The sequence below is a fragment of the Panthera leo genome, chromosome B3 (assembly GCF_018350215.1).
Source record: "Panthera leo isolate Ple1 chromosome B3, P.leo_Ple1_pat1.1, whole genome shotgun sequence".
In the NCBI taxonomy this organism is placed as follows: domain Eukaryota; kingdom Metazoa; phylum Chordata; class Mammalia; order Carnivora; family Felidae; genus Panthera; species Panthera leo.
The window spans coordinates 99563291-99574750 of record NC_056684.1 but is presented as its reverse complement, the minus strand read 5'-3'; positions in this window follow the sequence as shown (position 1 = coordinate 99574750).

The window sequence follows — 11460 nt, the reverse complement described above, 5'->3', positions numbered from 1 at the left end:
ATTTACCCCTATGTTTTCCTAAGATTTTCCTGGGTTTTTTTTTATGGTTTTATGGTTTTATATTTAGGTCTTTAATCCATTTTGAGTTAATTTTTATGTAATTGAACTTTCTTACAACTTATAGATGTTTTTCTTATATTCTCAGTACTAATGCTTTTTTTTTTGGTTAATGGATTACAAAAGTCTTTTAGAGTTTGTGATTTGTCTTTCTACTTTATTCATAGTGTCCTTTATTGTGTAGGAGTATTACATTTTATTGTATACAATTTATTATTTGTGCTTTTTGGATCTGTTCAAGAAATTTTTCTCTTTCTGAAGTCATAAAATTATTTGCCTGCATTTTTATATTTTCTTTACCTTTAGGTCCACAAAATTTATCTAGAATTTATTTTTATGTATGAGGTAGGATTCTAATTATTGTTTGCCTACATGGATAGCTATTTGTTTTAACAGAGTTCATTGACTTCCCTCCTAATTTGTAATATTACCTCTGTTGTATGCCAAGTTCTGGGTTTTGTTTGTTTATACCTCTTTGTGTGTCAGCCAATTTTTATCACTACAGCTTTATTATAAGTCTTAGCATCTAGTATGGCAAATCCCTTCTCCTGGTTCTTCAAAATTGCCTTGGTGAGGTAGAAGAAATAATGTCCCCTGGCCCTCTTAAATGTTTGCATCCTAATCCCTAGAACCCTTTTACCTAACATGGCAAAAGGGACTTTGCAGAGATGGTGAAGCTAATGATCTTGAGGTGGAGAGATAATCCTGTACTATCCAGGTGAACCCAGTGTAATCTCAAGTGCCCTTAAAATGGAAATCAGGAGGGTCAGAGTCAGTGAAGGAGATAAGATGATGGAAGTATAAGTCAGAGTGATATGGCCATGAGTCAAGGAATGTAGGCAGCCTCTAAAAACTGGCAAAGGCAAGGAATGGATTCTCTCCTAGAACCTCCAGAAGGAACACAGCCCTATTGACACCTTGCTCTTAGCTCTGTAAATCTCATTTTGAACTTTGGAACTTCAGAACAGTAGGATAATAAATTTGTGTTGTTTTAAGTCACTAAGTTTGTGGTAATTCATTATAGCAACAATAGGAAACTAATACACTTGATTATTCTTGCTCTTTTCTCCTCTACATGAATTTTAGAATAATTTTATTAAGCTGCACACACATCCACAAATTCCACAAAAAATATCAATTGGAATTGCATGGGATTTATAGATACTTTGAATTTGATAGGAATTAATATCTGTACATTATTGAGTCTTTCCACTTACATATCTGTACATTTATTTAGTAAGTCCTTTATGTCTTTAAGTATTACAGTTATCATAAAGGTCTTGCATATCTTTTGACAGATTTGTGCTGAGGTACCTTGTAGTTTTCACTGTTCATGGAACAGAATTTTAAAAAATTATATTTTCTCATTTGTAATTGTGTGTAAGAAAACTATGTGTTTTTTCAGCTTAATCTTTTTTCCCAATAAACTTTCTGGACTTAAAAAAATTATTATAATAATTTGCCTAAAATGCCTATTGGATTTTCCATATAGACAATCATTTACAAACAATGTATCTTTCCTTCTAGTCCTCATCCTTCTTGTTCCTGTATCTTGTCTAACTGCATTGATTAGGCTTCCAGGTGAGTAGAATAGAATAGTGGCAGTATTTCCTTCTTGTTGTAGTTGACCAGCTTTGTGGTTATGTATATATTTTTCCCTATTTTGAATAATGAAACAACTTGTACTGTTTGGGGATAGCCTGTCCAAATCATGGAGACTAGCTACCTCTTTTTATACTGTCAGCTCTACAAAAATCTTTCTAGAATGGACCTCTACTTCGTACCATTTGTTTCCTTTGGCCCAAAAGACAGCCTTCTTGGGAAAGTTGGTAGGTCACTCTTACAAACCCTGTTTATGGTATGAAGTTTAAAATATCCCCCCAAAGGAGCGATCAACCAAGTAAAGCTTAATAACAATATTATCTTTTTTTTTCTAGGATTTCTTTTATTGGTCTAGGATATCCAGGATAGATATCTAGAATAGCTTTTATCAGGCTCCCACCACCTCAGTGACATGACTGAGCAACTTGCAGAAGATATGGTGTATTCTTGGAGTAGCACGTGGATCTGATCCCAAATCCAAACAAACTGAAGGAGATGAACCCAGCCCCTGTTGAAGGTGCAGTTGGGCTCAGCTGCTGTCTTGCGGAGCTCTGGGAGGAGGTGGGAAACTGAGGGCCCAGCCTTCGCATGCCAGCCAAGTGGGCCGGCAAACCCACAACAATGTGTATGACCTCTAATGGTGCCTGACCTTATACCAACATCCCAAGCATAAACATGGCTGCTGTTTCACTCTGTCTTCAAATCTGAAAAACATTTCTCTTGTGGCCAATCTGAACCCAGGACCATGCAGAGAGGGAAACTCTGGGAAACGTAATTTTTAGCTTAACCATGTTGATAATAAAAAGCCACCATAATTGTTGTCTTGTTCGTCAGAAAGTATCCTATGTATATCACATCATGTTAACCGCATACAGAGTACCTCTACTGGGCCAAGTAAAGGCCAAAATATTTAAAATTTTTAATAAAAGTCTATGAAGGCTTCACTTGAAAAATATTTCTTATGTTCCAACATTGGACATTGTCTACTATGTTTTCCAGAGTCTGTCATGGTCGACAGTTGACTTTTTCTCTTTATTTATTTGTATTAGAAAATAAATGTCTACCACATCATTGTTGCAAAAGACAGGCCAAACTTTTAAAAAATAAATATATATAATTATACATGATTGTATGTTGCATATGTGATTTACCATTTGAACTTTCCTCAAATCCTTTCTGGAAGTACATGGGATACAAAAATAAAAACAGAATATTTTCCTGAGAATGTTTGATTTTCACAGAACTTTCCAAAGAAAAGTTCAAAGAAGAATCCTCTTAACACTTGCATTTCTGAAGAAGAATCCTGTCAGTGATCACTTTTTATTTACTGACATTTGGAAACAAGATATATGCTCATAATGATCTCTTTACAATGAAAGTACAAGTTCTCTTCTTACGTGTGTATTTGTTAATTTTGTGTGTGTGCTCCTTTTTCGGCCAAAGCTATATGCTCTTGTTGCCCCTGATTCTTGGGTAAAAATTCTTTACTCAAAATAAATAGTCTGAATACAAAACAAAGCTTTTAGATAAAGATTTAAAGTGAAGCCTATTGAAAAGTTTTTGGTATACAGTACCTGGCCTACTTCATTATTTACGTCACTTTTGAGATCTTATCTTTCATTTCTTAGGAAACTCAAACTACAGCTTTCAATTTTAACCCCTGGGGTATTGTTCTTTGGCAGAAGAAACAAAGATTCTATCAGTTTTATTTTATGTTTTGCCTTGAGAAAAATTCTTGTAAAATAATATATCTAAGTATAACACCATTATTTCTGCAATATAGGAAGTCTTCTTGGGATATGAAATTTTGTGACTGAACAAACTGGATTTCCCTTATTCAGAGTTCTTGTTGAGTTAAAATATGGTAAAAAGGTTCACAGAGATATATCTGACTGAAGCAGTGTTAAGTGTTTGTTGTATTTTTCTTAAAAGTTGAACACTATTTGTAAGGTTATTTGCAAGGGGATAAACAAGTAGCATCAGGTATGTTTTTCTACCTGTATTCAGTTTCTTTTATAAGTTTGGATGATGGTACAGTTCCACAGGTATTGCTGTGATGGTTATTTTATTACCATAATTAGGATCTCAGAAGCTATGGTCCGTATGGAATAAGATGAATTTTTTTTTTTTTGTAAATTAAAAGAAAACATTTTAAAGATATGCATTCAGAGGTACATATAGTATATATATACAGACAGTACATAGAGAAAAAGCAGCGCCTGGATTAATTTTGGTTGCTCTAACCAGTTTTAGCAAAGAGTTACAAACATGCTATTGACCATAATGTTGAATTAGTTTGATTTTCGTTAATGTCATGGTAGGAATAAAAGGTCGGGAATACCTCCCTCAGAGACTTAAAAATGGGTGGGTATAGAGGCGCCTGGGTGGCTCAGTTGGTTAAGCGTCTGACTTCAGCTCAGGTCATGATATCGCAGTTCATGAGTTTGAGCCACACATTGGGCTCTGTCCTGACAGCTCAGAGCCTGGAGCCCTTCTACGGATTCTGTGTTTCCCTCTCTCTCTGCCCCTCCCCTGCTCGTGCTCTCTCTCTCTCTCTCAAATAAAATAACATTTAAAAAATGGGTGGGTATATTCCAGGACAGAGAAGCAGAGGTGCTGCAGACCAAGGGGCAACATGAGCCCAGGCGTGGAGGGATGAAGCTGGAAGTATGGCTGCCCTGAGACCAGACACGACAGGTACCTCAGATGAGTGCCGGAGTGAGCAGACCCAGCCCACCCTTGCTTGCCTGCTAAGGAGCTTGCCTTTTACCCTGGGGAAGACAGGGAGCCAGTGATAACTTAGAAATGAATTGGTTCTGGGGGCACCCAGGTGGCTCATTTGGTTATGCCACCCACTCTTGATTTTAGCTCAGGTCATGATCCCACCATTTGTGAGTTCAAGCCCCATGTTGGCTCTGCAATGACAGTGTGGAGCCTAGGTGGGATTCTCTCTCTCTCCCCACCACCCTCTCTGCCCTGCTCCCACTTTCTCCCCCACACCAATTTCTCTCTCTCAAAATAAATAAATAAAAACTTAAAAAAAAAAAGAAATGAATTGGTTCTGGACAATAGTTACAGGTTAAACTCCTAGGTCCTAGAGGTGAAATGCTATAGAGTGAGGTTTTATTTCTGGAAACTTCATAAAAAGAAAAACCACAATCATGAAAACAAACAGAAAAGAAACAATACAGAAACATATGCTTTTACAAATGTGTGTCAAGAGCTATGCAGTGAAGGCTACTTTGGGTTTTTTGTTTGTTTGTTTGTTTGTTTTTGCATAAACTGTACTGAAGTTGTCTTCTTTCCTTGCAAATCTTCCTGTAACAAACATGGGGATTTTTTTTCCCAAAGATCTTTGGCCCCAGTTAAAAATTGGGGTGTCTTGTCTCTAAACTGCTAGCTGACAATTAGATTCATCCATTCATTTACTTAATAAATATTTATTGAACACCTATTATGTGAGATATTGTTCTGCCATCACGGAGGTTTTTTTTCCCACTCAGAGAGAAAGCACCTGCACAGGCACACACGCACAACATCACCCCTCTCCCCAACTACAATGCCAGGTAGTGATAAAGGTAATAAGGGTTATAAAGAAAAATGAACGGACTGAGGGGAAAAGGGAAGAGAGTGGTGGGAATCTTCTATAGAGTTGTTTTTATAAGTCAAGGAAGATTTCTCTGTGGAAGTGACATTGGAGCAGAGCCATGAATGAAATGAGAGAGAAAGCAACAAGGCTGTCCAGGGAAAAGACCAGTAGGAATGCCTCCAAATGTCTGGACGGCATGGAGATAGGTGGGACAGCGGCTCAAGTCACTACCTCTTTGGTGATTCCTTGCTGTGAACACAGATGGAGATTCGATCACCTATATCATCTCTGACTTCACTGAACTTCTCAGAGTCCTCAGTCAACTCAGATTTGTTGGTAACATGTCCATCATTAGATAGATACCAATACGATGACGCGTGTATTGGTGGTGGTGGTGGCCTATGTGTGTGTGGCTTTATGATAAGACAGCTTTGAACAACAGAGGGTTAAAAGTCCATACACTGTAAACATGGGATCTTAATAACATGATTACACTTTCATTACAAAAAATCCATGACGATAATAGCAACCAGTGTTTTTAAAAAGCACTTGAGGTGGGCAAGTACTGCCCTCGTGATAGAGGTAAGAAAAGAGGCTTAGAAAGTCTAAGCTAACTTGCTCAAGATTATACACTCAATGCCGATGGCTAGGTTTGAAATGAGGTCTGTCCAGGTTCAGAGTCCAAACTTTATACCAACCACAGTGCTGGACTGTCTCCAATGGCAATGCCACTGAGGGCAGTATGGAGGATGTGAGTGCTAAATAGAATGAGGCAGTACTTCTGACTAATTTCCTGACAACCTGCTCCCTCACCTGGATATTCTGTTAACTTAGACTCCAGAGTAAATGCAATTCTTCTCTGCTTTTAAGCATATACTTATAACAGAGCAGACAGATTTCTTGGGAGGACAAGGTCTTATGGGAATTCATCTTTAAGAATAGTCTTCATTTGTAAGGTTCAAACCTTATAGTGCAGGTTGAACTGAGAAATAAGGTTGAAGTAGGGCTATTTTTTTAAGTTTATTTATTTTCAGAGAGAGAGACAGACAGACAGACAGACAGAATCCCAAGTAGGCTCCATGCTGTCAGCGAGGAGCCCAACATGGGGCTCAAACTCATGAACTGTGAGATCATAACCTGCGCTGAGATCAAGAGTCAGATGTTTGACGGAGCCACCCAGATGCTCCTGAGGTAGGGCTATTTTAGAGATAAGAATGAACCTGTAATTGTTTAGAAGCTGTAGAAGTCCACAAATTCAATCATAGCACAGGGCTAAACCTCTGGATGATAAACCATGTTTTTTGGGGGGCAGTATCATTTCTCCTGTGATATCTAAAATTAAGTTAATGCATAGATAGCTGCATTCCCCCCCCCACACACACACACCCCAGAAAAATCATGTAAATTCAAATAACAGCACATAGTTGTAAATGTGTTTGGTCTCCTTTTCCTTAATGGAAATGTGATGATAATTGTATAAATTCTTTAAGCCAAACCATTAGCATCATACTGACGCTTAGCCTGACTTTTTGGTGAACAAGTTGGAAAGATTAAGATAACAGCTCTTCCCTGCCATTAAGAAATCCATCCTTAATATTTGGTTTTGGTTTTCATTTCAGAGATAGCCATTCACAGCTCAAAAACAAAAATATGTGAGAGAAATGGAATCAGAGTGATCGAAAATAGAATCTGATTTTAGTATACATTGTTCATTTCTCCCTATGTACAAAAAGTATGAAATTTATTGTCTTCTTTCTGTTGCAGGGACTGTGCCTGCCATTTCATTAAAAAAAATTGTTTCATGTTGAAACAATCATAAACTCACAGGAACATTATAACTTTTTTCCTGGAATTATTTGTGATTAGTTCGCAGAGGTTTCGTCCTCATCCCCGAATGCATCGGAGCGTCTCCAAAGGCATTCTGCTACGTAACATGCTGTAATAACCCAGTGGATGGCATCACTACCGTCTAGTCCTCACACTCATGTAAGGTGTGCTGGTTGTCCCAAGGTCCTTGGTAGCAGCGGGGTCTAGTTCAGAGGCACATGCTGCCATGACTTGTCCTGTCCCTTTAGCGTCCTTCAGGCCGGACCAGTTCCTTACTCTTCCCCTTGATTTTCATGACCTTGACTCTTTTGAAGATTAACAGGCCAGGCATCTTATGGAATGTTCTTCAATTTGGGTGAGTCTGGGGTTTCCTCATGATTAGATTCAGGTTATGAAGTTTTGACAGGGACCAATACCACAGGAGTGACCCCGTGTTCTTATCCCATCCAATCTTCCGGCTCACGGTGTAAATTGGTTCCATTACTGATGATGTTTACTTGGAGCCCTGCTTACATTAGACTCTGTCAGGATTTCTTACTGTAAAGTAATTCTTTCCCTTGTATAATGAATACTTATCTTGTTAGGAGTACTTTGAAACCATATAAATATCCTGTTTACGGCTCCCTCTTTCCTTAGGAACTTATTTTCATGCACAAGATGTTCCTGGTTTGTCTTACATTTTCTCTGCCCCTGGCAACACTAGTGAACAACACTAGAACACACGCACCCACACCCATACCCACACCCACACCCACCCACACACACATACACACACGTATTTATTTCCATATTTATCTGTATATACTGAAAAAATATGAATTAATACCAGTACCCCCCAATTCCAATCCCATACTATAGCACTCATTCTACTTTTCTCTCTTTTTATGTTTTTTTTTTTTTTTTTTTTTTTTTTTTTTTTTTTTTTAACAGTGACAAGCCTGGTTTCCATTATCCTCAATATATTTGCTGGTTGGTAAGTCCATTTGTGACCGATCTCCCATCCTCCCCATAACCCTCTTCCCCACATCTCCTTCTTTTTGCTCAACATTCCCCAGTCTGAGCTCCACCCCTCATTCTACTTGAGCTCTGACAGCACATGCCAGGTGGCCCCCACAAGTATGTGTTCTTCTCATCCTGCTCGGGCTCCTAAACTCTGTTGCTAGGCTGTCCCCTTACAGAGATGCCCTTCCCTCCCGCTCAGGTTCTGAGTCCCTACACCAGTTCACCTCCTGTGTGGATAGCCTCCTCTTACCCCTTGGGATCTGATAACCCACACAAGTTTGTCCCTCTGAATGCACTGTAAGAAACTGTAACACTGGACACCAGAAGACACAACAATCGCTCCCTCCTGGAACTCACAATCTAGTGCAAGGGGACAGACCATGAATGTTATAAATATGTCCACCTTGAGGTATGTTTAAGGTCATTCATGCTAGAAAATGACAGAACACGATAAAGGGAATGAGAAGGTGAGAGGGGGGTGCAATTTTAGGAAGGGTAGTCAGTCAAGGCCTCACGAGAAGCTGTCACTAGAGTAAAATTTTGAAGAGGAGGAAGTGAAGAAGCGAGCCATGGCTGTCTGGGAGAAGGGCATTTATCCCAAGTAGGGACAGCACCCAGGGTAGTGACCTGAGAGGGGAGCTTGCTGGAGTGCACCAGGCTTAGCACACTGGGCCAGATGGCCAGAGACGGGGAGAGAGGTGGGAGAGGGGGGATGGGGGAATGGGGACACACCATGTCCACTGCATTCCACTCGTACCTTTACCACTCTGACTTAACCCTTCACTTAAGTGACATTTTTTTCATGTCATTTGTCTCCCAATCCCAAATTCCTATTACAGAGGATTCCAAATAGTAGCATTTTCACATGGTCAAGCAGATAAAGGCAAGGCATTTAAAAAAGCTATTAATACTGATAATACAGGATAATTGTGTTTCCTCACTTAGTATTTCTTGGCCACCAGGTGGTTCATGGGACCACTTCATTGGGAACACAGAGGAAATGTGTAGAGGGAGGACAGACCCTGACTGCCCACCTTCCCAACTGGCATTTCACAGACAGATGTGAACATCTGAACTAGTGTCTCCTCTGAGAAGTGGGCATCTGACTCCCCGGTCACCGTAATAGGTAGTACGGAGAATTAAGATCTCTAGTTTAGAGTTAAGCTTGCTCCTCTTTTATTGGAATGCCGACTCACCCCAGAAAGATTTATTTTTACGGGTCAAAGAGTAGTACACCACAGGGTGCAGCCCACTGTGTTTTGGTTATTGTGTCTTTGATTTTACAAGTAACATGAGGTCATGTATTTTTTAAAACATGAAAATAAAAAGTGAACATTGAATTCTCGAAAGCCCAGGGCTTTTTGGCTCATTCCTCCAGCTCTTCGTGATGCGGATATGTTAAGCTGAAAGATAGTCTCAACTGTGTCTTCAAAGGCTTTATTGTGCAGCTGTTGAATTTTTAAAGGTGTAATTTATGATATATCATGTCTACTCTTAGGACTGAGATGAGTACTGGCCAGCTGATTCTAGTGAAAATATCATTTGATGACTAAAAGTAGTGAATTCCATTCTCAAGGGAAAAAAATTATCCTCTGGGCCCCAGCACTGGCATCTAATTCCACATCATCTCAAGGGCGAGTTCTTAACACAAAAGACAAGGTTCAGCTGATAAGTTCAGAGCTCACTATCGCTAGTTTACAGAACCCATCCGAGAATTTATAGGCGAATGACTGTGATCTCAAGTGGCACCATCAGCATGACAATCATAAGGGGGCTCTTGTGAGGATGTCCTTAGGAAGCAACTCCCTTCACCCTTGTACTCAGTTTTCCTCTCTGTAAAGTGGAAGACTGTGCTGCTCTCATTTGTTGAAGGTTCCTAACTAGGTTATGACCTCTTTGTGAATAAAGCTGGGAACACTTAGGTGACCATGCCAAGCCGGCAAGTGACATACCAGCACCCAGTACTGATAAGACTGGTTTAGAATTACATATCTGTGTTTGGCTGTGGCACAACATATTAAGGTGGACACTGATAACTTGGATACGATCTGGAGGAGGTGCCAAAATGGTGAGGTGTCACATAAGGGATGGTTAAATAATCGGAAATACTTGCCTGGAGAAGCCTTGGGTGCTGTGTTCAGGAATACGGAAGGTCATCTGTGGCACACGGGTTGGACTTATTCTGGGGATCTGGACAAGATGCTGTGTGAAGGAAACCTGCTCAGTTTCAGCTTGGCGACAGAGTGTCTTTCCCAACACACAACATATGCCGTTCAAATAACATTTGGAATATTGTCTCCTCTAGCTCCCCTACGTGGCTCTGTTGAGGGGAAAGGGGCCATGTTAGGTGTCCTATTGTCCTTCTGTGGCTCTTGGTCTCCTCTCTTTTATGCTTATGCATTCTTCTACCCTGTCCTGTGTGTGCCAATCTTCACTGCATTCTCTGAAATACAAACTTGTCCGACAGGCTTATTATCATCATTATTCTTGACAGTTACCCAGAGTTAACAAATAGACACCATAACCCCCTAGCACCATGACCCCCACCAGGAATGAGCACTCTGAGTCAGCTGTGTGCAAAGAGGTCGGAGGTTCAGTGACCCACTGAACTGGGCTTCTAAGATCATATTAATCCCTAACCTCATTCACACTGACCATGTCCAGGCACTGTACTGAATGTCCTGCGTGGACATACTCAGTGGAGCCTCAAAATAATTGAAGAGGTGGATAATTTTATTATCCTTGTGTTATACATGAGGAAACTAAGAGTCAGAGAGCTTAAATAATTTGTCTGAAAAAGCCTCAGCAGTCTGACAAATCTTTAATAACTCTGAGGAAATGCAGAGTTTGCTGACAGAAAGGTTGAGTGTGTGCATCAAAGATAGCATGGGACCTGGTGGTAGAGGGGAGAGAGGGGATAGTCTGTGCTAGAAGGGTGCTCTGGAAGGGAATGAAAGGAGGTGAGTAAAGACAAGTCCCGAGGTAGCAGAAAGGGCAACATTGACAGATGGCTTGGGAGTCAAACTTTGATTTTTTTCCATTTCCTTAAAATGTGCTTTTTCCTTGTACATTTGTCAGCATTTAAAACTATGCAGAATTGCTGAATTGCTACATATACTCTTTCTTTACCATAGCCGTGTAGACTCATCCCTGCTATCTTAAATTTGGGGATATGGCCTGCCCTGTACTCTTAAGTTAAGCTTTTTCTAGAGTTTTCTCACTCTAGTGGTCCTTCTTAAAAATGGGGCTCCAGTTCGTTTCTAGACCAGCATACGTGGTTCTGTCTTTGCTGTGCCTAGGCATAGCTATTATGCTACACTGCTGTGCAAACACCCTTTGGTCTGATCCCCCCCTCTCTTTCTCCAATTATATAAAATCACATG